The following is a 23752-nucleotide window of genomic DNA, read 5'->3' as shown; positions in this document are numbered from 1 at the left end:
TTTTCATTAAAACTTGATTTCTATCACTTCGAATGATGCCAAATGAATAACTTACTTGAATTGGACCATTTTACACTATGTCCATTGTAGATTTGTGTCTCTGACAGTTCGTTTGGTTGCAGGGGACATATTCAGTTTTTATGGCCAAAATGTGCTTTTCAGGGGCTGAAAAGCATGTTTTGGCCGAATATGATAATTTTCATTAAAACTTGATTTCTATCACTTCGAATGATGCCAAATGAATAACTTACTTGAATTGGACCATTTTACACTATGTCCATTGTAGATTTGTGTCTCCGACAGTTTGTTTGGTTGCAGGGGACATTTTCAGTTTTTATGGCCAAAATGTGCTTTTCAGGGGCTGAAAAGCATGTTTTGGCCGAGTATGATAATTTTCATTAAAACTTGATTTCTATCCATTTGAATGATGCCAAATGAATAACTTACTTGAATTGGACCATTTTACACTATGTCCATTGTAGATTTGTGTCTCTGACAGTTCGTTTGGTTGCAGGGGACATATTCAGTTTTTATGGCCAAAATGTGCTTTTCAGGGGCTGAAAAGCATGTTTTGGCCGAGTTTGATAATTTTCATTAAAACTTAATTTCTATCACTTCGAATGATGCCAAATGAATAACTTACTTGAATTGGACCATTTTACACTATGTCCATTGTAGATTTGTGTCTCCGACAGTTCGTTTGGTTGCAGGGGACATATTAAGTTTTTATGGCCAAAATGTGCTTTTCAGGGGCTGAAAAGCATGTTTTGGCCGAGTATGATAATTTTCATTAAAACTTGATTTCTATCACTTCGAATGATGCCAAATGAATAACTTACTTGAATTGGACCATTTTACACTATGTCCATTGTAGATTTGTGTCTCCGACAGTTCGTTTGGTTGCAGGGGACATTTTCAGTTTTTATGGCCAAAATGTGCTTTTCAGGGGCTGAAAAGCATGTTTTGGCCGAGTTTGATAATTTTCATTAAAACTTGATTTCTATCACTTCGATTGATGCCAAATGAATAACCTACTTGAATTGGACCATTTTACACTATGTCCATTGTAGATTTGTGTCTCCGACAGTTTGTTTGGTTGCAGGGGACATTTTCAGTTTTTATGGCCAAAATGTGCTTTTCAGGGGCTGAAAAGCATGTTTTGGCCGAGTATGATAATTTTCATTAAAACTTGATTTCTATCACTTCGAATGATGCCAAATGAATAACTTACTTGAATTGGACCATTTTACACTATGTCCATTGTAGATTTGTGTCTCTGACAGTTCGTTTGGTTGCAGGGGACATATTCAGTTTTTATGGCCAAAATGTGCTTTTCAGGGGCTGAAAAGCATGTTTTGGCCGAATATGATAATTTTCATTAAAACTTGATTTCTATCACTTCGAATGATGCCAAATGAATAACTTACTTGAATTGGACCATTTTACACTATGTCCATTGTAGATTTGTATCTCTGACAGTTCGTTTGGTTGCAGGGGACATATTCAGTTTTATGGCCAAAATGTGCTTTTCAGGGGCTGAAAAGCATGTTTTGGCCGAGTATGATAATTTTCATTAAAACTTGATTTCTATCACTTCGAATGATGCCAAATGAATAACTTACTTGAATTGGACCATTTTACACTATGTCCATTGTAGATTTGTGTCTCTGACAGTTCGTTTGGTTGCAGGGGACATATTCAGTTTTTATGGCCAAAATGTGCTTTTCAGGGGCTGAAAAGCATGTTTTGGCCGAATATGATAATTTTCATTAAAACTTGATTTCTATCACTTCGAATGATGCCAAATGAATAACTTACTTGAATTGGACCATTTTACACTATGTCCATTGTAGATTTGTGTCTCCGACAGTTTGTTTGGTTGCAGGGGACATTTTCAGTTTTTATGGCCAAAATGTGCTTTTCAGGGGCTGAAAAGCATGTTTTGGCCGAGTATGATAATTTTCATTAAAACTTGATTTCTATCCATTTGAATGATGCCAAATGAATAACTTACTTGAATTGGACCATTTTACACTATGTCCATTGTAGATTTGTGTCTCTGACAGTTCGTTGAGTTGCAGGGGACATATTCAGTTTTTATGGCCAAAATGTGCTTTTCAGGGGCTGAAAAGCATGTTTTGGCCGAATATGATAATTTTCATTAAAACTTGATTTCTATCACTTCGAATGATGCCAAATGAATAACTTACTTGAATTGGACCATTTTACACTATGTCCATTGTAGATTTGTGTCTCCGACAGTTTGTTTGGTTGCAGGGGACATTTTCAGTTTTTATGGCCAAAATGTGCTTTTCAGGGGCTGAAAAGCATGTTTTGGCCGAGTATGATAATTTTCATTAAAACTTGATTTCTATCACTTCGAATGATGCCAAATGAATAACTTACTTGAATTGGACCATTTTACACTATGTCCATTGTAGATTTGTGTCTCTGACAGTTCGTTTGGTTGCAGGGGACATATTCAGTTTTTATGGCCAAAATGTGCTTTTCAGGGGCTGAAAAGCATGTTTTGGCCGAATATGATAATTTTCATTAAAACTTGATTTCTATCACTTCGAATGATGCCAAATGAATAACTTACTTGAATTGGACCATTTTACACTATGTCCATTGTAGATTTGTGTCTCCGACAGTTTGTTTGGTTGCAGGGGACATTTTCAGTTTTTATGGCCAAAATGTGCTTTTCAGAGGCTGAAAAGCATGTTTTGGCTGAGTATGATAATTTACATTAAAACTTGATTTCTATCACTTCGAATGATGCCAAATGAATAACTTACTTGAATTGGACCATTTTACACTATGTCCATTGTAGATTTGTGTCTCCGACAGTTCGTTTGGTTGCAGGGGACATTTTCAGTTTTTATGGCCAAAATGTGCTTTTCAGGGGCTGAAAAGCATGTTTTGGCCGAGTTTGATAATTTTCATTAAAACTTGATTTCTATCACTTCGATTGATGCCAAATGAATAACTTACTTGAATTGGACCATTTTACACTATGTCCATTGTAGATTTGTGTCTCCGACAGTTTGTTTGGTTGCAGGGGACATTTTCAGTTTTTATGGCCAAAATGTGCTTTTCAGGGGCTGAAAAGCATGTTTTGGCCGAGTATGATAATTTTCATTAAAACTTGATTTCTATCCATTTGAATGATGCCAAATGAATAACTTACTTGAATTGGACCATTTTACACTATGTCCATTGTAGATTTGTGTCTCTGACAGTTCGTTGAGTTGCAGGGGACATATTCAGTTTTTATGGCCAAAATGTGCTTTTCAGGGGCTGAAAAGCATGTTTTGGCCGAATATGATAATTTTCATTAAAACTTGATTTCTATCACTTCGAATGATGCCAAATGAATAACTTACTTGAATTGGACCATTTTACACTATGTCCATTGTAGATTTGTGTCTCCGACAGTTTGTTTGGTTGCAGGGGACATTTTCAGTTTTTATGGCCAAAATGTGCTTTTCAGGGGCTGAAAAGCATGTTTTGGCCGAGTATGATAATTTTCATTAAAACTTGATTTCTATCACTTCGAATGATGCCAAATGAATAACTTACTTGAATTGGACCATTTTACACTATGTCCATTGTAGATTTGTGTCTCTGACAGTTCGTTTGGTTGCAGGGGACATATTCAGTTTTTATGGCCAAAATGTGCTTTTCAGGGGCTGAAAAGCATGTTTTGGCCGAGTTTGATAATTTTCATTAAAACTTGATTTCTATCACTTCGAATGATGCCATATGAATAACTTACTTGAATTGGACCATTTTACACTATGTCCATTGTAGATTTGTATCTCTGACAGTTCGTTTGGTTGCAGGGGACATATTCAGTTTTTATGGCCAAATTGTGCTTTTCAGGGGCTGAAAAGCATGTTTTGGCCGAGTATGATAATTTTCATTAAAACTTGATTTTTATCCATTTGAATGATGCCAAATGAATAACTTACTTGAATTGGACCATTTTACACTATGTCCATTGTAGATTTGTGTCTCCGACAGTTCGTTTGGTTGCAGGGGACATTTTCAGTTTTTATGGCCAAAATGTGCTTTTCAGGGGCTGAAAAGCATGTTTTGGCCGAATATGATAATTTTAATTAAAACTTGATTTCTATCACTTCGAATGATGCCAAATGAATAACTTACTTGAATTGGACCATTTTACACTATGTCCATTGTAGATTTGTGTCTCCGACAGTTTGTTTGGTTGCAGGGGACATTTTCACTTTTTATGGCCAAAATGTGCTTTTCAGGGGCTGAAAAGCATGTTTTGGCCGAGTATGATAATTTTCATTAAAACTTGATTTCTATCACTTCGAATGATGCCAAATGAATAACTTACTTGAATTGGACCATTTTACACTATGTCCATTGTAGATTTGTGTCTCTGACAGTTCATTTGGTTGCAGGGGACATATTCAGTTTTTATGGCCAAAATGTGCTTTTCAGGGGCTGAAAAGCATGTTTTGGCCGAATATGATAATTTTCATTAAAACTTGATTTCTATCACTTCGAATGATGCCATATGAATAACTTACTTGAATTGGACCATTTTACACTATGTCCATTGTAGATTTGTGTCTCCGACAGTTTGTTTGGTTGCAGGGGACATTTTCAGTTTTTATGGCCAAAATGTGCTTTTCAGGGGCTGAAAAGCATGTTTTGGCCGAGTATGATAATTTTCATTAAAACTTGATTTCTATCCATTTGAATGATGCCAAATGAATAACTTACTTGAATTGGACCATTTTACACTATGTCCATTGTAGATTTGTGTCTCCGACAGTTTGTTTGGTTGCAGGGGACATTTTCAGTTTTTATGGCCAAAATGTGCTTTTCAGGGGCTGAAAAGCATGTTTTGGCCGAATATGATAATTTTAATTAAAACTTAATTTCTATCACTTCGAATGATGCCAAATGAATAACTTACTTGAATTGGACCATTTTACACTATGTCCATTGTAGATTTGTGTCTCCGACAGTTTGTTTGGTTGCAGGGGACATTTTCACTTTTTATGGCCAAAATGTGCTTTTCAGGGGCTGAAAAGCATGTTTTGGCCGAGTATGATAATTTTCATTAAAACTTGATTTCTATCACTTCGAATGATGCCAAATGAATAACTTACTTGAATTGGACCATTTTACACTATGTCCATTGTAGATTTGTGTCTCTGACAGTTCATTTGGTTGCAGGGGACATATTCAGTTTTTATGGCCAAAATGTGCTTTTCAGGGGCTGAAAAGCATGTTTTGGCCGAATATGATAATTTTCATTAAAACTTGATTTCTATCACTTCGATTGATGCCAAATGAATAACTTACTTGAATTGGACCATTTTACACTATGTCCATTGTAGATTTGTGTCTCTGACAGTTCGTTTGGTTGCAGGGGACATATTCAGTTTTTATGGCCAAAATGTGCTTTTCAGGGGCTGAAAAGCATGTTTTGGCCGAGTTTGATAATTTTCATTAAAACTTAATTTCTATCACTTCGAATGATGCCATATGAATAACTTACTTGAATTGGACCATTTTACACTATGTCCATTGTAGATTTGTGTCTCTGACAGTTCGTTTGGTTGCAGGGGACATATTCAGTTTTTATGGCCAAAATGTGCTTTTCAGGGGCTGAAAAGCATGTTTTGGCCGAGTTTGATAATTTTCATTAAAACTTAATTTCTATCACTTCGAATGATGCCAAATGAATAACTTACTTGAATTGGACCATTTTACACTATGTCCATTGTAGATTTGTGTCTCCGACAGTTCGTTTGGTTGCAGGGGACATATTAAGTTTTTATGGCCAAAATGTGCTTTTCAGGGGCTGAAAAGCATGTTTTGGCCGAGTATGATAATTTTCATTAAAACTTGATTTCTATCACTTCGAATGATGCCAAATGAATAACTTACTTGAATTGGACCATTTTACACTATGTCCATTGTAGATTTGTGTCTCCGACAGTTCGTTTGGTTGTAGGGGACATTTTCAGTTTTTATGGCCAAAATGTGCTTTTCAGGGGCTGAAAAGCATGTTTTGGCCGAGTTTGATAATTTTCATTAAAACTTGATTTCTATCACTTCGATTGATGCCAAATGAATAACTTACTTGAATTGGACCATTTTACACTATGTCCATTGTAGATTTGTGTCTCCGACAGTTCGTTTGGTTGCAGGGGACATTTTCAGTTTTTATGGCCAAAATGTGCTTTTCAGAGGCTGAAAAGCATGTTTTGGCCGAGTATGATAATTTACATTAAAACTTAATTTCTATCACTTCGAATGATGCCAAATGAATAACTTACTTGAATTGGACCATTTTACACTATGTCCATTGTAGATTTGTGTCTCTGACAGTTTTTTTGGTTGCAGGGGACATATTAAGTTTTTATGGCCAAAATGTGCTTTTCAGGGGCTGAAAAGCATGTTTTGGCCGAGTATGATAATTTTCATTAAAACTTGATTTCTATCACTTCGAATGATGCCAAATGAATAACTTACTTGAATTGGACCATTTTACACTATGTCCATTGTAGATTTGTGTCTCCGACAGTTCGTTTGGTTGCAGGGGACATTTTCAGTTTTTATGGCCAAAATGTGCTTTTCAGGGGCTGAAAAGCATGTTTTGGCCGAATATGATAATTTTCATTAAAACTTGATTTCTATCACTTCGAATGATGCCAAATGAATAACTTACTTGAATTGGACCATTTTTCACTATGTCCATTGTAGATTTGTGTCTCCGACAGATTGTTTGGTTGCAGGGGACATTTTCAGTTTTTATGGCCAAAATGTGCTTTTCAGGGGCTGAAAAGCACGTTTTGCCCGAGTATGATAATTTTCATTAAAACTTGATTTCTATCACTTCGAATGATGCCAAATGAATAACTTACTTGAATTGGACCATTTTACACTATGTCCATTGTAGATTTGTGTCTCTGACAGTTCGTTTGGTTGCAGGGGACATATTCAGTTTTTATGGCCAAAATGTGCTTTTCAGGGGCTGAAAAGCATGTTTTGGCCGAATATGATAATTTTCATTAAAACTTGATTTCTATCACTTCGAATGATGCCAAATGAATAACTTACTTGAATTGGACCATTTTACACTATGTCCATTGTAGATTTGTGTCTCCGACAGTTTGTTTGGTTGCAGGGGACATTTTCAGTTTTTATGGCCAAAATGTGCTTTTCAGGGGCTGAAAAGCATGTTTTGGCCGAGTATGATAATTTTCATTAAAACTTGATTTCTATCACTTCGAATGATGCCAAATGAATAACTTACTTGAATTGGACCATTTTACACTATGTCCATTGTAGATTTGTGTCTCCGACAGTTCGTTTGGTTGCAGGGGACATATTAAGTTTTTATGGCCAAAATGTGCTTTTCAGGGGCTGAAAAGCATGTTTTGGCCGAGTATGATAATTTTCATTAAAACTTGATTTCTATCACTTCGAATGATGCCAAATGAATAACTTACTTGAATTGGACCATTTTACACTATGTCCATTGTAGATTTGTGTCTCCGACAGTTCGTTTGGTTGCAGGGGACATTTTCAGTTTTTATGGCCAAAATGTGCTTTTCAGGGGCTGAAAAGCATGTTTTGGCCGAATATGATAATTTTAATTAAAACTTGATTTCTATCACTTCGAATGATGCCAAATGAATAACTTACTTGAATTGGACCATTTTACACTATGTCCATTGTAGATTTGTGTCTCCGACAGTTTGTTTGGTTGCAGGGGACATTTTCAGTTTTTATGGCCAAAATGTGCTTTTCAGGGGCTGAAAAGCATGTTTTGGCCGAGTATGATAATTTTCATTAAAACTTGATTTCTATCACTTCGAATGATGCCAAATGAATAACTTACTTGAATTGGACCATTTTACACTATGTCCATTGTAGATTTGTGTCTCTGACAGTTCGTTTGGTTGCAGGGGACATATTCAGTTTTTATGGCCAAAATGTGCTTTTCAGGGGCTGAAAAGCATGTTTTGGCCGAATATGATAATTTTCATTAAAACTTGATTTCTATCACTTCGAATGATGCCAAATGAATAACTTACTTGAATTGGACCATTTTACACTATGTCCATTGTAGATTTGTGTCTCCGACAGTTTGTTTGGTTGCAGGGGACATTTTCAGTTTTTATGGCCAAAATGTGCTTTTCAGGGGCTGAAAAGCATGTTTTGGCCGAGTATGATAATTTTCATTAAAACTTGATTTCTATCCATTTGAATGATGCCAAATGAATAACTTACTTGAATTGGACCATTTTACACTATGCCCATTGTAGATTTGTGTCTCTGACAGTTCGTTTGGTTGCAGGGGACATATTCAGTTTTTATGGCCAAAATGTGCTTTTCAGGGGCTGAAAAGCATGTTTTGGCCGAGTTTGATAATTTTCATTAAAACTTAATTTCTATCACTTCGAATGATGCCAAATGAATAACTTACTTGAATTGGACCATTTTACACTATGTCCATTGTAGATTTGTGTCTCCGACAGTTCGTTTGGTTGCAGGGGACATATTAAGTTTTTATGGCCAAAATGTGCTTTTCAGGGGCTGAAAAGCATGTTTTGGCCGAGTATGATAATTTTCATTAAAACTTGATTTCTATCACTTCGAATGATGCCAAATGAATAACTTACTTGAATTGGACCATTTTACACTATGTCCATTGTAGATTTGTGTCTCCGACAGTTCGTTTGGTTGTAGGGGACATTTTCAGTTTTTATGGCCAAAATGTGCTTTTCAGGGGCTGAAAAGCATGTTTTGGCCGAATATGATAATTTTCATTAAAACTTGATTTCTATCACTTCGAATGATGCCAAATGAATAACTTACTTGAATTGGACCATTTTTCACTATGTCCATTGTAGATTTGTGTCTCCGACAGATTGTTTGGTTGCAGGGGACATTTTCAGTTTTTATGGCCAAAATGTGCTTTTCAGGGGCTGAAAAGCACGTTTTGCCCGAGTATGATAATTTTCATTAAAACTTGATTTCTATCACTTCGAATGATGCCAAATGAATAACTTACTTGAATTGGACCATTTTACACTATGTCCATTGTAGATTTGTGTCTCCGACAGTTCGTTTGGTTGCAGGGGACATTTTCAGTTTTTATGGCCAAAATGTGCTTTTCAGGGGCTGAAAAGCATGTTTTGGCCGAATATGATAACTTTAATTAAAACTTGATTTCTATCACTTCGAATGATGCCAAATGAATAACTTACTTGAATTGGACCATTTTACACTATGTCCATAGTAGATTTGTGTCTCTGACAGTTCGTTTGGTTGCAGGGGACATATTCAGTTTTTATGGCCAAAATGTGCTTTTCAGGGGCTGAAAAGCATGTTTTGGCCGAATATGATAATTTTCATTAAAACTTGATTTCTATCACTTCGAATGATGCCAAATGAATAACTTACTTGAATTGGACCATTTTACACTATGTCCATTGTAGATTTGTGTCTCCGACAGTTTGTTTGGTTGCAGGGGACATTTTCAGTTTTTATGGCCAAAATGTGCTTTTCAGGGGCTGAAAAGCATGTTTTGGCCGAGTATGATAATTTTCATTAAAACTTGATTTCTATCCATTTGAATGATGCCAAATGAATAACTTACTTGAATTGGACCATTTTACACTATGTCCATTGTAGATTTGTGTCTCTGACAGTTCGTTTGGTTGGAGGGGACATATTCAGTTTTTATGGCCAAAATGTGCTTTTCAGGGGCTGAAAAGCACGTTTTGGCCGAGTATGATAATTTTCATTAAAACTTGATTTCTATCACTTCGAATGATGCCAAATGAATAACTTACTTGAATTGGACAATTTTACACTATGTCCATTGTAGATTTGTGTCTCCGACAGTTCGTTTGGTTGCAGGGGACATTTTCAGTTTTTATGGCCAAAATGTGCTTTTCAGGGGCTGAAAAGCATGTTTTGGCCGAATATGATAACTTTAATTAAAACTTGATTTCTATCACTTCGAATGATGCAAAATGAATAACTTACTTGAATTGGACCATTTTACACTATGTCCATTAGATTTGTGTCTCCGACAGTTTGTTTGGTTGCAGGGGACATTTTCAGTTTTTATGGCCAAAATGTGCTTTTCAGGGGCTGAAAAGCATGTTTTGGCCGAGTATGATAATTTTCATTAAAACTTGATTTCTATCACTTCGAATGATGCCAAATGAATAACTTACTTGAATTGGACCATTTTACACTATGTCCATTGTAGATTTGTGTCTCCGACAGTTTGTTTGGTTGCAGGGGACATTTTCAGTTTTTATGGCCAAAATGTGCTTTTCAGGGGCTGAAAAGCATGTTTTGGCCGAGTATGATAATTTTCATTAAAACTTAATTTCTATCACTTCGAATGATGCCAAATGAATAACTTACTTGAATTGGACCATTTTACACTATGTCCATTGTAGATTTGTGTCTCCGACAGTTTGTTTGGTTGCAGGGGACATTTTCAGTTTTTATGGCCAAAATGTGCTTTTCAGGGGCTGAAAAGCATGTTTTGGCCGAGTATGATAATTTTCATTAAAACTTGATTTCTATCCATTTGAATGATGCCAAATGAATAACTTACTTGAATTGGACCATTTTACACTATGTCCATTGTAGATTTGTGTCTCTGACAGTTCGTTTGGTTGCAGGGGACATATTCAGTTTTTATGGCCAAAATGTGCTTTTCAGGGGCTGAAAAGCATGTTTTGGCCGAGTTTGATAATTTTCATTAAAACTTAATTTCTATCACTTCGAATGATGCCAAATGAATAATTTACTTGAATTGGACCATTTTACACTATGTCCATTGTAGATTTGTATCTCTGACAGTTCGTTTGGTTGCAGGGGACATATTCAGTTTTATGGCCAAAATGTGCTTTTCAGGGGCTGAAAAGCATGTTTTGGCCGAGTATGATAATTTTCATTAAAACTTGATTTCTATCACTTCGAATGATGCCAAATGAATAACTTACTTGAATTGGACCATTTTACACTATGTCCATTGTAGATTTGTGTCTCTGACAGTTCGTTTGGTTGCAGGGGACATATTCAGTTTTTATGGCCAAAATGTGCTTTTCAGGGGCTGAAAAGCATGTTTTGGCCGAATATGATAATTTTCATTAAAACTTGATTTCTATCACTTCGAATGATGCCAAATGAATAACTTACTTGAATTGGACCATTTTACACTATGTCCATTGTAGATTTGTGTCTCCGACAGTTTGTTTGGTTGCAGGGGACATTTTCAGTTTTTATGGCCAAAATGTGCTTTTCAGGGGCTGAAAAGCATGTTTTGGCCGAGTATGATAATTTTCATTAAAACTTGATTTCTATCCATTTGAATGATGCCAAATGAATAACTTACTTGAATTGGACCATTTTACACTATGTCCATTGTAGATTTGTGTCTCTGACAGTTCGTTGAGTTGCAGGGGACATATTCAGTTTTTATGGCCAAAATGTGCTTTTCAGGGGCTGAAAAGCATGTTTTGGCCGAATATGATAATTTTCATTAAAACTTGATTTCTATCACTTCGAATGATGCCAAATGAATAACTTACTTGAATTGGACCATTTTACACTATGTCCATTGTAGATTTGTGTCTCCGACAGTTTGTTTGGTTGCAGGGGACATTTTCAGTTTTTATGGCCAAAATGTGCTTTTCAGGGGCTGAAAAGCATGTTTTGGCCGAGTATGATAATTTTCATTAAAACTTGATTTCTATCACTTCGAATGATGCCAAATGAATAACTTACTTGAATTGGACCATTTTACACTATGTCCATTGTAGATTTGTGTCTCTGACAGTTCGTTTGGTTGCAGGGGACATATTCAGTTTTTATGGCCAAAATGTGCTTTTCAGGGGCTGAAAAGCATGTTTTGGCCGAATATGATAATTTTCATTAAAACTTGATTTCTATCACTTCGAATGATGCCAAATGAATAACTTACTTGAATTGGACCATTTTACACTATGTCCATTGTAGATTTGTATCTCTGACAGTTCGTTTGGTTGCAGGGGACATATTCAGTTTTATGGCCAAAATGTGCTTTTCAGGGGCTGAAAAGCATGTTTTGGCCGAGTATGATAATTTTCATTAAAACTTGATTTCTATCACTTCGAATGATGCCAAATGAATAACTTACTTGAATTGGACCATTTTACACTATGTCCATTGTAGATTTGTGTCTCTGACAGTTCGTTTGGTTGCAGGGGACATATTCAGTTTTTATGGCCAAAATGTGCTTTTCAGGGGCTGAAAAGCATGTTTTGGCCGAATATGATAATTTTCATTAAAACTTGATTTCTATCACTTCGAATGATGCCAAATGAATAACTTACTTGAATTGGACCATTTTACACTATGTCCATTGTAGATTTGTGTCTCCGACAGTTTGTTTGGTTGCAGGGGACATTTTCAGTTTTTATGGCCAAAATGTGCTTTTCAGGGGCTGAAAAGCATGTTTTGGCCGAGTATGATAATTTTCATTAAAACTTGATTTCTATCCATTTGAATGATGCCAAATGAATAACTTACTTGAATTGGACCATTTTACACTATGTCCATTGTAGATTTGTGTCTCTGACAGTTCGTTGAGTTGCAGGGGACATATTCAGTTTTTATGGCCAAAATGTGCTTTTCAGGGGCTGAAAAGCATGTTTTGGCCGAATATGATAATTTTCATTAAAACTTGATTTCTATCACTTCGAATGATGCCAAATGAATAACTTACTTGAATTGGACCATTTTACACTATGTCCATTGTAGATTTGTGTCTCCGACAGTTTGTTTGGTTGCAGGGGACATTTTCAGTTTTTATGGCCAAAATGTGCTTTTCAGGGGCTGAAAAGCATGTTTTGGCCGAGTATGATAATTTTCATTAAAACTTGATTTCTATCACTTCGAATGATGCCAAATGAATAACTTACTTGAATTGGACCATTTTACACTATGTCCATTGTAGATTTGTGTCTCTGACAGTTCGTTTGGTTGCAGGGGACATATTCAGTTTTTATGGCCAAAATGTGCTTTTCAGGGGCTGAAAAGCATGTTTTGGCCGAATATGATAATTTTCATTAAAACTTGATTTCTATCACTTCGAATGATGCCAAATGAATAACTTACTTGAATTGGACCATTTTACACTATGTCCATTGTAGATTTGTGTCTCCGACAGTTTGTTTGGTTGCAGGGGACATTTTCAGTTTTTATGGCCAAAATGTGCTTTTCAGAGGCTGAAAAGCATGTTTTGGCTGAGTATGATAATTTACATTAAAACTTGATTTCTATCACTTCGAATGATGCCAAATGAATAACTTACTTGAATTGGACCATTTTACACTATGTCCATTGTAGATTTGTGTCTCCGACAGTTCGTTTGGTTGCAGGGGACATTTTCAGTTTTTATGGCCAAAATGTGCTTTTCAGGGGCTGAAAAGCATGTTTTGGCCGAGTTTGATAATTTTCATTAAAACTTGATTTCTATCACTTCGATTGATGCCAAATGAATAACTTACTTGAATTGGACCATTTTACACTATGTCCATTGTAGATTTGTGTCTCCGACAGTTTGTTTGGTTGCAGGGGACATTTTCAGTTTTTATGGCCAAAATGTGCTTTTCAGGGGCTGAAAAGCATGTTTTGGCCGAGTATGATAATTTTCATTAAAACTTGATTTCTATCCATTTGAATGATGCCAAATGAATAACTTACTTGAATTGGACCATTTTACACTATGTCCATTGTAGATTTGTGTCTCTGACAGTTCGTTGAGTTGCAGGGGACATATTCAGTTTTTATGGCCAAAATGTGCTTTTCAGGGGCTGAAAAGCATGTTTTGGCCGAATATGATAATTTTCTTTAAAACTTGATTTCTATCACTTCGAATGATGCCAAATGAATAACTTACTTGAATTGGACCATTTTACACTATGTCCATTGTAGATTTGTGTCTCCGACAGTTTGTTTGGTTGCAGGGGACATTTTCAGTTTTTATGGCCAAAATGTGCTTTTCAGGGGCTGAAAAGCATGTTTTGGCCGAGTATGATAATTTTCATTAAAACTTGATTTCTATCACTTCGAATGATGCCAAATGAATAACTTACTTGAATTGGACCATTTTACACTATGTCCATTGTAGATTTGTGTCTCTGACAGTTCGTTTGGTTGCAGGGGACATATTCAGTTTTTATGGCCAAAATGTGCTTTTCAGGGGCTGAAAAGCATGTTTTGGCCGAGTTTGATAATTTTCATTAAAACTTAATTTCTATCACTTCGAATGATGCCAAATGAATAATTTACTTGAATTGGACCATTTTACACTATGTCCATTGTAGATTTGTATCTCTGACAGTTCGTTTGGTTGCAGGGGACATATTCAGTTTTTATGGCCAAATTGTGCTTTTCAGGGGCTGAAAAGCATGTTTTGGCCGAGTATGATAATTTTCATTAAAACTTGATTTTTATCCATTTGAATGATGCCAAATGAATAACTTACTTGAATTGGACCATTTTACACTATGTCCATTGTAGATTTGTGTCTCCGACAGTTCGTTTGGTTGCAGGGGACATTTTCAGTTTTTATGGCCAAAATGTGCTTTTCAGGGGCTGAAAAGCATGTTTTGGCCGAATATGATAATTTTAATTAAAACTTGATTTCTATCACTTCGAATGATGCCAAATGAATAACTTACTTGAATTGGACCATTTTACACTATGTCCATTGTAGATTTGTGTCTCCGACAGTTTGTTTGGTTGCAGGGGACATTTTCACTTTTTATGGCCAAAATGTGCTTTTCAGGGGCTGAAAAGCATGTTTTGGCCGAGTATGATAATTTTCATTAAAACTTGATTTCTATCACTTCGAATGATGCCAAATGAATAACTTACTTGAATTGGACCATTTTACACTATGTCCATTGTAGATTTGTGTCTCTGACAGTTCATTTGGTTGCAGGGGACATATTCAGTTTTTATGGCCAAAATGTGCTTTTCAGGGGCTGAAAAGCATGTTTTGGCCGAATATGATAATTTTCATTAAAACTTGATTTCTATCACTTCGAATGATGCCATATGAATAACTTACTTGAATTGGACCATTTTACACTATGTCCATTGTAGATTTGTGTCTCCGACAGTTTGTTTGGTTGCAGGGGACATTTTCAGTTTTTATGGCCAAAATGTGCTTTTCAGGGGCTGAAAAGCATGTTTTGGCCGAGTATGATAATTTTCATTAAAACTTGATTTCTATCCATTTGAATGATGCCAAATGAATAACTTACTTGAATTGGACCATTTTACACTATGTCCATTGTAGATTTGTGTCTCCGACAGTTTGTTTGGTTGCAGGGGACATTTTCAGTTTTTATGGCCAAAATGTGCTTTTCAGGGGCTGAAAAGCATGTTTTGGCCGAATATGATAATTTTAATTAAAACTTAATTTGTATCACTTCGAATGATGCCAAATGAATAACTTAATTGAATTGGACCATTTTACACTATGTCCATTGTAGATTTGTGTCTCCGACAGTTTGTTTGGTTGCAGGGGACATTTTCACTTTTTATGGCCAAAATGTGCTTTTCAGGGGCTGAAAAGCATGTTTTGGCCGAGTATGATAATTTTCATTAAAACTTGATTTCTATCACTTCGAATGATGCCAAATGAATAACTTACTTGAATTGGACCATTTTACACTATGTCCATTGTAGATTTGTGTCTCTGACAGTTCATTTGGTTGCAGGGGACATATTCAGTTTTTATGGCCAAAATGTGCTTTTCAGGGGCTGAAAAGCATGTTTTGGCCGAATATGATAATTTTCATTAAAACTTGATTTCTATCACTTCGAATGATGCCATATGAATAACTTACTTGAATTGGACCATTTTACACTATGTCCATTGTAGATTTGTGTCTCTGACAGTTCGTTTGGTTGCAGGGGACATATTCAGTTTTTATGGCCAAAATGTGCTTTTCAGGGGCTGAAAAGCATGTTTTGGCCGAGTTTGATAATTTTCATTAAAACTTAATTTCTATCACTTCGAATGATGCCAAATGAATAACTTACTTGAATTGGACCATTTTACACTATGTCCATTGTAGATTTGTGTCTCCGACAGTTCGTTTGGTTGCAGGGGACATATTAAGTTTTTATGGCCAAAATGTGCTTTTCAGGGGCTGAAAAGCATGTTTTGGCCGAGTATGATAATTTTCATTAAAACTTGATTTCTATCACTTCGAATGATGCCAAATGAATAACTTACTTGAATTGGACCATTTTACACTATGTCCATTGTAGATTTGTGTCTCCGACAGTTCGTTTGGTTGTAGGGGACATTTTCAGTTTTTATGGCCAAAATGTGCTTTTCAGGGGCTGAAAAGCATGTTTTGGCCGAGTTTGATAATTTTCATTAAAACTTGATTTCTATCACTTCGATTGATGCCAAATGAATAACTTACTTGAATTGGACCATTTTACACTATGTCCATTGTAGATTTGTGTCTCCGACAGTTCGTTTGGTTGCAGGGGACATTTTCAGTTTTTATGGCCAAAATGTGCTTTTCAGAGGCTGAAAAGCATGTTTTGGCCGAGTATGATAATTTACATTAAAACTTAATTTCTATCACTTCGAATGATGCCAAATGAATAACTTACTTGAATTGGACCATTTTACACTATGTCCATTGTAGATTTGTGTCTCTGACAGTTTTTTTGGTTGCAGGGGACATATTAAGTTTTTATGGCCAAAATGTGCTTTTCAGGGGCTGAAAAGCATGTTTTGGCCGAGTATGATAATTTTCATTAAAACTTGATTTCTATCACTTCGAATGATGCCAAATGAATAACTTACTTGAATTGGACCATTTTACACTATGTCCATTGTAGATTTGTGTCTCCGACAGTTCGTTTGGTTGCAGGGGACATTTTCAGTTTTTATGGCCAAAATGTGCTTTTCAGGGGCTGAAAAGCATGTTTTGGCCGAATATGATAATTTTCATTAAAACTTGATTTCTATCACTTCGAATGATGCCAAATGAATAACTTACTTGAATTGGACCATTTTTCACTATGTCCATTGTAGATTTGTGTCTCCGACAGATTGTTTGGTTGCAGGGGACATTTTCAGTTTTTATGGCCAAAATGTGCTTTTCAGGGGCTGAAAAGCACGTTTTGCCCGAGTATGATAATTTTCATTAAAACTTGATTTCTATCACTTCGAATGATGCCAAATGAATAACTTACTTGAATTGGACCATTTTACACTATGTCCATTGTAGATTTGTGTCTCTGACAGTTCGTTTGGTTGCAGGGGACATATTCAGTTTTTATGGCCAAAATGTGCTTTTCAGGGGCTGAAAAGCATGTTTTGGCCGAATATGATAATTTTCATTAAAACTTGATTTCTATCACTTCGAATGATGCCAAATGAATAACTTACTTGAATTGGACCATTTTACACTATGTCCATTGTAGATTTGTGTCTCCGACAGTTTGTTTGTTTGCAGGGGACATTTTCAGTTTTTATGGCCAAAATGTGCTTTTCAGGGGCTGAAAAGCATGTTTTGGCCGAGTATGATAATTTTCATTAAAACTTGATTTCTATCACTTCGAATGATGCCAAATGAATAACTTACTTGAATTGGACCATTTTACACTATGTCCATTGTAGATTTGTGTCTCCGACAGTTCGTTTGGTTGCAGGGGACATATTAAGTTTTTATGGCCAAAATGTGCTTTTCAGGGGCTGAAAAGCATGTTTTGGCCGAGTATGATAATTTTCATTAAAACTTGATTTCTATCACTTCGAATGATGCCAAATGAATAACTTACTTGAATTGGACCATTTTACACTATGTCCATTGTAGATTTGTGTCTCCGACAGTTCGTTTGGTTGCAGGGGACATTTTCAGTTTTTATGGCCAAAATGTGCTTTTCAGGGGCTGAAAAGCATGTTTTGGCCGAATATGATAATTTTAATTAAAACTTGATTTCTATCACTTCGAATGATGCCAAATGAATAACTTACTTGAATTGGACCATTTTACACTATGTCCATTGTAGATTTGTGTCTCCGACAGTTTGTTTGGTTGCAGGGGACATTTTCAGTTTTTATGGCCAAAATGTGCTTTTCAGGGGCTGAAAAGCATGTTTTGGCCGAGTATGATAATTTTCATTAAAACTTGATTTCTATCACTTCGAATGATGCCAAATGAATAACTTACTTGAATTGGACCATTTTACACTATGTCCATTGTAGATTTGTGTCTCTGACAGTTCGTTTGGTTGCAGGGGACATATTCAGTTTTTATGGCCAAAATGTGCTTTTCAGGGGCTGAAAAGCATGTTTTGGCCGAATATGATAATTTTCATTAAAACTTGATTTCTATCACTTCGAATGATGCCAAATGAATAACTTACTTGAATTGGACCATTTTACACTATGTCCATTGTAGATTTGTGTCTCCGACAGTTTGTTTGGTTGCAGGGGACATTTTCAGTTTTTATGGCCAAAATGTGCTTTTCAGGGGCTGAAAAGCATGTTTTGGCCGAGTATGATAATTTTCATTAAAACTTGATTTCTATCCATTTGAATGATGCCAAATGAATAACTTACTTGAATTGGACCATTTTACACTATGCCCATTGTAGATTTGTGTCTCTGACAGTTCGTTTGGTTGCAGGGGACATATTCAGTTTTTATGGCCAAAATGTGCTTTTCAGGGGCTGAAAAGCATGTTTTGGCCGAGTTTGATAATTTTCATTAAAACTTAATTTCTATCACTTCGAATGATGCCAAATGAATAACTTACTTGAATTGGACCATTTTACACTATGTCCATTGTAGATTTGTGTCTCCGACAGTTCGTTTGGTTGCAGGGGACATATTAAGTTTTTATGGCCAAAATGTGCTTTTCAGGGGCTGAAAAGCATGTTTTGGCCGAGTATGATAATTTTCATTAAAACTTGATTTCTATCACTTCGAATGATGCCAAATGAATAACTTACTTGAATTGGACCATTTTACACTATGTCCATTGTAGATTTGTGTCTCCGACAGTTCGTTTGGTTGTAGGGGACATTTTCAGTTTTTATGGCCAAAATGTGCTTTTCAGGGGCTGAAAAGCATGTTTTGGCCGAATATGATAATTTTCATTAAAACTTGATTTCTATCACTTCGAATGATGCCAAATGAATAACTTACTTGAATTGGACCATTTTTCACTATGTCCATTGTAGATTTGTGTCTCCGACAGATTGTTTGGTTGCAGGGGACATTTTCAGTTTTTATGGCCAAAATGTGCTTTTCAGGGGCTGAAAAGCACGTTTTGCCCGAGTATGATAATTTTCATTAAAACTTGATTTCTATCACTTCGAATGATGCCAAATGAATAACTTACTTGAATTGGACCATTTTACACTATGTCCATTGTAGATTTGTGTCTCCGACAGTTCGTTTGGTTGCAGGGGACATTTTCAGTTTTTATGGCCAAAATGTGCTTTTCAGGGGCTGAAAAGCATGTTTTGGCCGAATATGATAACTTTAATTAAAACTTGATTTCTATCACTTCGAATGATGCCAAATGAATAACTTACTTGAATTGGACCATTTTACACTATGTCCATTGTAGATTTGTGTCTCCGACAGTTCGTTTGGTTGCAGGGGACATTTTCAGTTTTTATGGCCAAAATGTGCTTTTCAGGGGCTGAAAAGCATGTTTTGGCCGAATATGATAATTTTCATTAAAACTTGATTTCTATCACTTCGAATGATGCCAAATGAATAACTTACTTGAATTGGACCATTTTTCACTATGTCCATTGTAGATTTGTGTCTCCGACAGATTGTTTGGTTGCAGGGGACATTTTCAGTTTTTATGGCCAAAATGTGCTTTTCAGGGGCTGAAAAGCACGTTTTGCCCGAGTATGATAATTTTCATTAAAACTTGATTTCTATCACTTCGAATGATGCCAAATGAATAACTTACTTGAATTGGACCATTTTACACTATGTCCATTGTAGATTTGTGTCTCTGACAGTTCGTTTGGTTGCAGGGGACATATTCAGTTTTTATGGCCAAAATGTGCTTTTCAGGGGCTGAAAAGCATGTTTTGGCCGAATATGATAATTTTCATTAAAACTTGATTTCTATCACTTCGAATGATGCCAAATGAATAACTTACTTGAATTGGACCATTTTACACTATGTCCATTGTAGATTTGTGTCTCCGACAGTTTGTTTGTTTGCAGGGGACATTTTCAGTTTTTATGGCCAAAATGTGCTTTTCAGGGGCTGAAAAGCATGTTTTGGCCGAGTATGATAATTTTCATTAAAACTTGATTTCTATCACTTCGAATGATGCCAAATGAATAACTTACTTGAATTGGACCATTTTACACTATGTCCATTGTAGATTTGTGTCTCCGACAGTTCGTTTGGTTGCAGGGGACATATTAAGTTTTTATGGCCAAAATGTGCTTTTCAGGGGCTGAAAAGCATGTTTTGGCCGAGTATGATAATTTTCATTAAAACTTGATTTCTATCACTTCGAATGATGCCAAATGAATAACTTACTTGAATTGGACCATTTTACACTATGTCCATTGTAGATTTGTGTCTCCGACAGTTCGTTTGGTTGCAGGGGACATTTTCAGTTTTTATGGCCAAAATGTGCTTTTCAGGGGCTGAAAAGCATGTTTTGGCCGAATATGATAATTTTAATTAAAACTTGATTTCTATCACTTCGAATGATGCCAAATGAATAACTTACTTGAATTGGACCATTTTACACTATGTCCATTGTAGATTTGTGTCTCCGACAGTTTGTTTGGTTGCAGGGGACATTTTCAGTTTTTATGGCCAAAATGTGCTTTTCAGGGGCTGAAAAGCATGTTTTGGCCGAGTATGATAATTTTCATTAAAACTTGATTTCTATCACTTCGAATGATGCCAAATGAATAACTTACTTGAATTGGACCATTTTACACTATGTCCATTGTAGATTTGTGTCTCTGACAGTTCGTTTGGTTGCAGGGGACATATTCAGTTTTTATGGCCAAAATGTGCTTTTCAGGGGCTGAAAAGCATGTTTTGGCCGAATATGATAATTTTCATTAAAACTTGATTTCTATCACTTCGAATGATGCCAAATGAATAACTTACTTGAATTGGACCATTTTACACTATGTCCATTGTAGATTTGTGTCTCCGACAGTTTGTTTGGTTGCAGGGGACATTTTCAGTTTTTATGGCCAAAATGTGCTTTTCAGGGGCTGAAAAGCATGTTTTGGCCGAGTATGATAATTTTCATTAAAACTTGATTTCTATCCATTTGAATGATGCCAAATGAATAACTTACTTGAATTGGACCATTTTACACTATGCCCATTGTAGATTTGTGTCTCTGACAGTTCGTTTGGTTGCAGGGGACATATTCAGTTTTTATGGCCAAAATGTGCTTTTCAGGGGCTGAAAAGCATGTTTTGGCCGAGTTTGATAATTTTCATTAAAACTTAATTTCTATCACTTCGAATGATGCCAAATGAATAACTTACTTGAATTGGACCATTTTACACTATGTCCATTGTAGATTTGTGTCTCCGACAGTTCGTTTGGTTGCAGGGGACATATTAAGTTTTTATGGCCAAAATGTGCTTTTCAGGGGCTGAAAAGCATGTTTTGGCCGAGTATGATAATTTTCATTAAAACTTGATTTCTATCACTTCGAATGATGCCAAATGAATAACTTACTTGAATTGGACCATTTTACACTATGTCCATTGTAGATTTGTGTCTCCGACAGTTCGTTTGGTTGTAGGGGACATTTTCAGTTTTTATGGCCAAAATGTGCTTTTCAGGGGCTGAAAAGCATGTTTTGGCCGAATATGATAATTTTCATTAAAACTTGATTTCTATCACTTCGAATGATGCCAAATGAATAACTTACTTGAATTGGACCATTTTTCACTATGTCCATTGTAGATTTGTGTCTCCGACAGATTGTTTGGTTGCAGGGGACATTTTCAGTTTTTATGGCCAAAATGTGCTTTTCAGGGGCTGAAAAGCACGTTTTGCCCGAGTATGATAATTTTCATTAAAACTTGATTTCTATCACTTCGAATGATGCCAAATGAATAACTTACTTGAATTGGACCATTTTACACTATGTCCATTGTAGATTTGTGTCTCCGACAGTTCGTTTGGTTGCAGGGGACATTTTCAGTTTTTATGGCCAAAATGTGCTTTTCAGGGGCTGAAAAGCATGTTTTGGCCGAATATGATAACTTTAATTAAAACTTGATTTCTATCACTTCGAATGATGCCAAATGAATAACTTACTTGAATTGGACCATTTTACACTATGTCCATAGTAGATTTGTGTCTCTGACAGTTCGTTTGGTTGCAGGGGACATATTCAGTTTTTATGGCCAAAATGTGCTTTTCAGGGGCTGAAAAGCATGTTTTGGCCGAATATGATAATTTTCATTAAAACTTGATTTCTATCACTTCGAATGATGCCAAATGAATAACTTACTTGAATTGGACCATTTTACACTATGTCCATTGTAGATTTGTGTCTCCGACAGTTTGTTTGGTTGCAGGGGACATTTTCAGTTTTTATGGCCAAAATGTGCTTTTCAGGGGCTGAAAAGCATGTTTTGGCCGAGTATGATAATTTTCATTAAAACTTGATTTCTATCCATTTGAATGATGCCAAATGAATAACTTACTTGAATTGGACCATTTTACACTATGTCCATTGTAGATTTGTGTCTCTGACAGTTCGTTTGGTTGGAGGGGACATATTCAGTTTTTATGGCCAAAATGTGCTTTTCAGGGGCTGAAAAGCACGTTTTGGCCGTGTATGATAATTTTCATTAAAACTTGATTTCTATCACTTCGAATGATGCCAAATGAATAACTTACTTGAATTGGACAATTTTACACTATGTCCATTGTAGATTTGTGTCTCCGACAGTTCGTTTGGTTGCAGGGGACATTTTCAGTTTTTATGGCCAAAATGTGCTTTTCAGGGGCTGAAAAGCATGTTTTGGCCGAATATGATAACTTTAATTAAAACTTGATTTCTATCACTTCGAATGATGCAAAATGAATAACTTACTTGAATTGGACCATTTTACACTATGTCCATTAGATTTGTGTCTCCGACAGTTTGTTTGGTTGCAGGGGACATTTTCAGTTTTTATGGCCAAAATGTGCTTTTCAGGGGCTGAAAAGCATGTTTTGGCCGAGTATGATAATTTTCATTAAAACTTGATTTCTATCACTTCGAATGATGCCAAATGAATAACTTACTTGAATTGGACCATTTTACACTATGTCCATTGTAGATTTGTGTCTCCGACAGTTTGTTTGGTTGCAGGGGACATTTTCAGTTTTTATGGCCAAAATGTGCTTTTCAGGGGCTGAAAAGCATGTTTTGGCCGAGTATGATAATTTTCATTAAAACTTGATTTCTATCACTTCGAATGATGCCAAATGAATAACTTACTTGAATTGGACCATTTTACACTATGTCCATTGTAGATTTGTGTCTCCGACAGTTTGTTTGGTTGCAGGGGACATTTTCAGTTTTTATGGCCAAAATGTGCTTTTCAGGGGCTGAAAAGCATGTTTTGGCCGAGTATGATAATTTTCATTAAAACTTGATTTCTATCCATTTGAATGATGCCAAA

Source organism: Stigmatopora argus, chromosome 3, assembly GCF_051989625.1.
Source record: "Stigmatopora argus isolate UIUO_Sarg chromosome 3, RoL_Sarg_1.0, whole genome shotgun sequence".
Classification (NCBI taxonomy): Eukaryota; Metazoa; Chordata; class Actinopteri; order Syngnathiformes; family Syngnathidae; genus Stigmatopora; species Stigmatopora argus.
Note: the sequence above shows the minus strand (reverse complement) of the source record.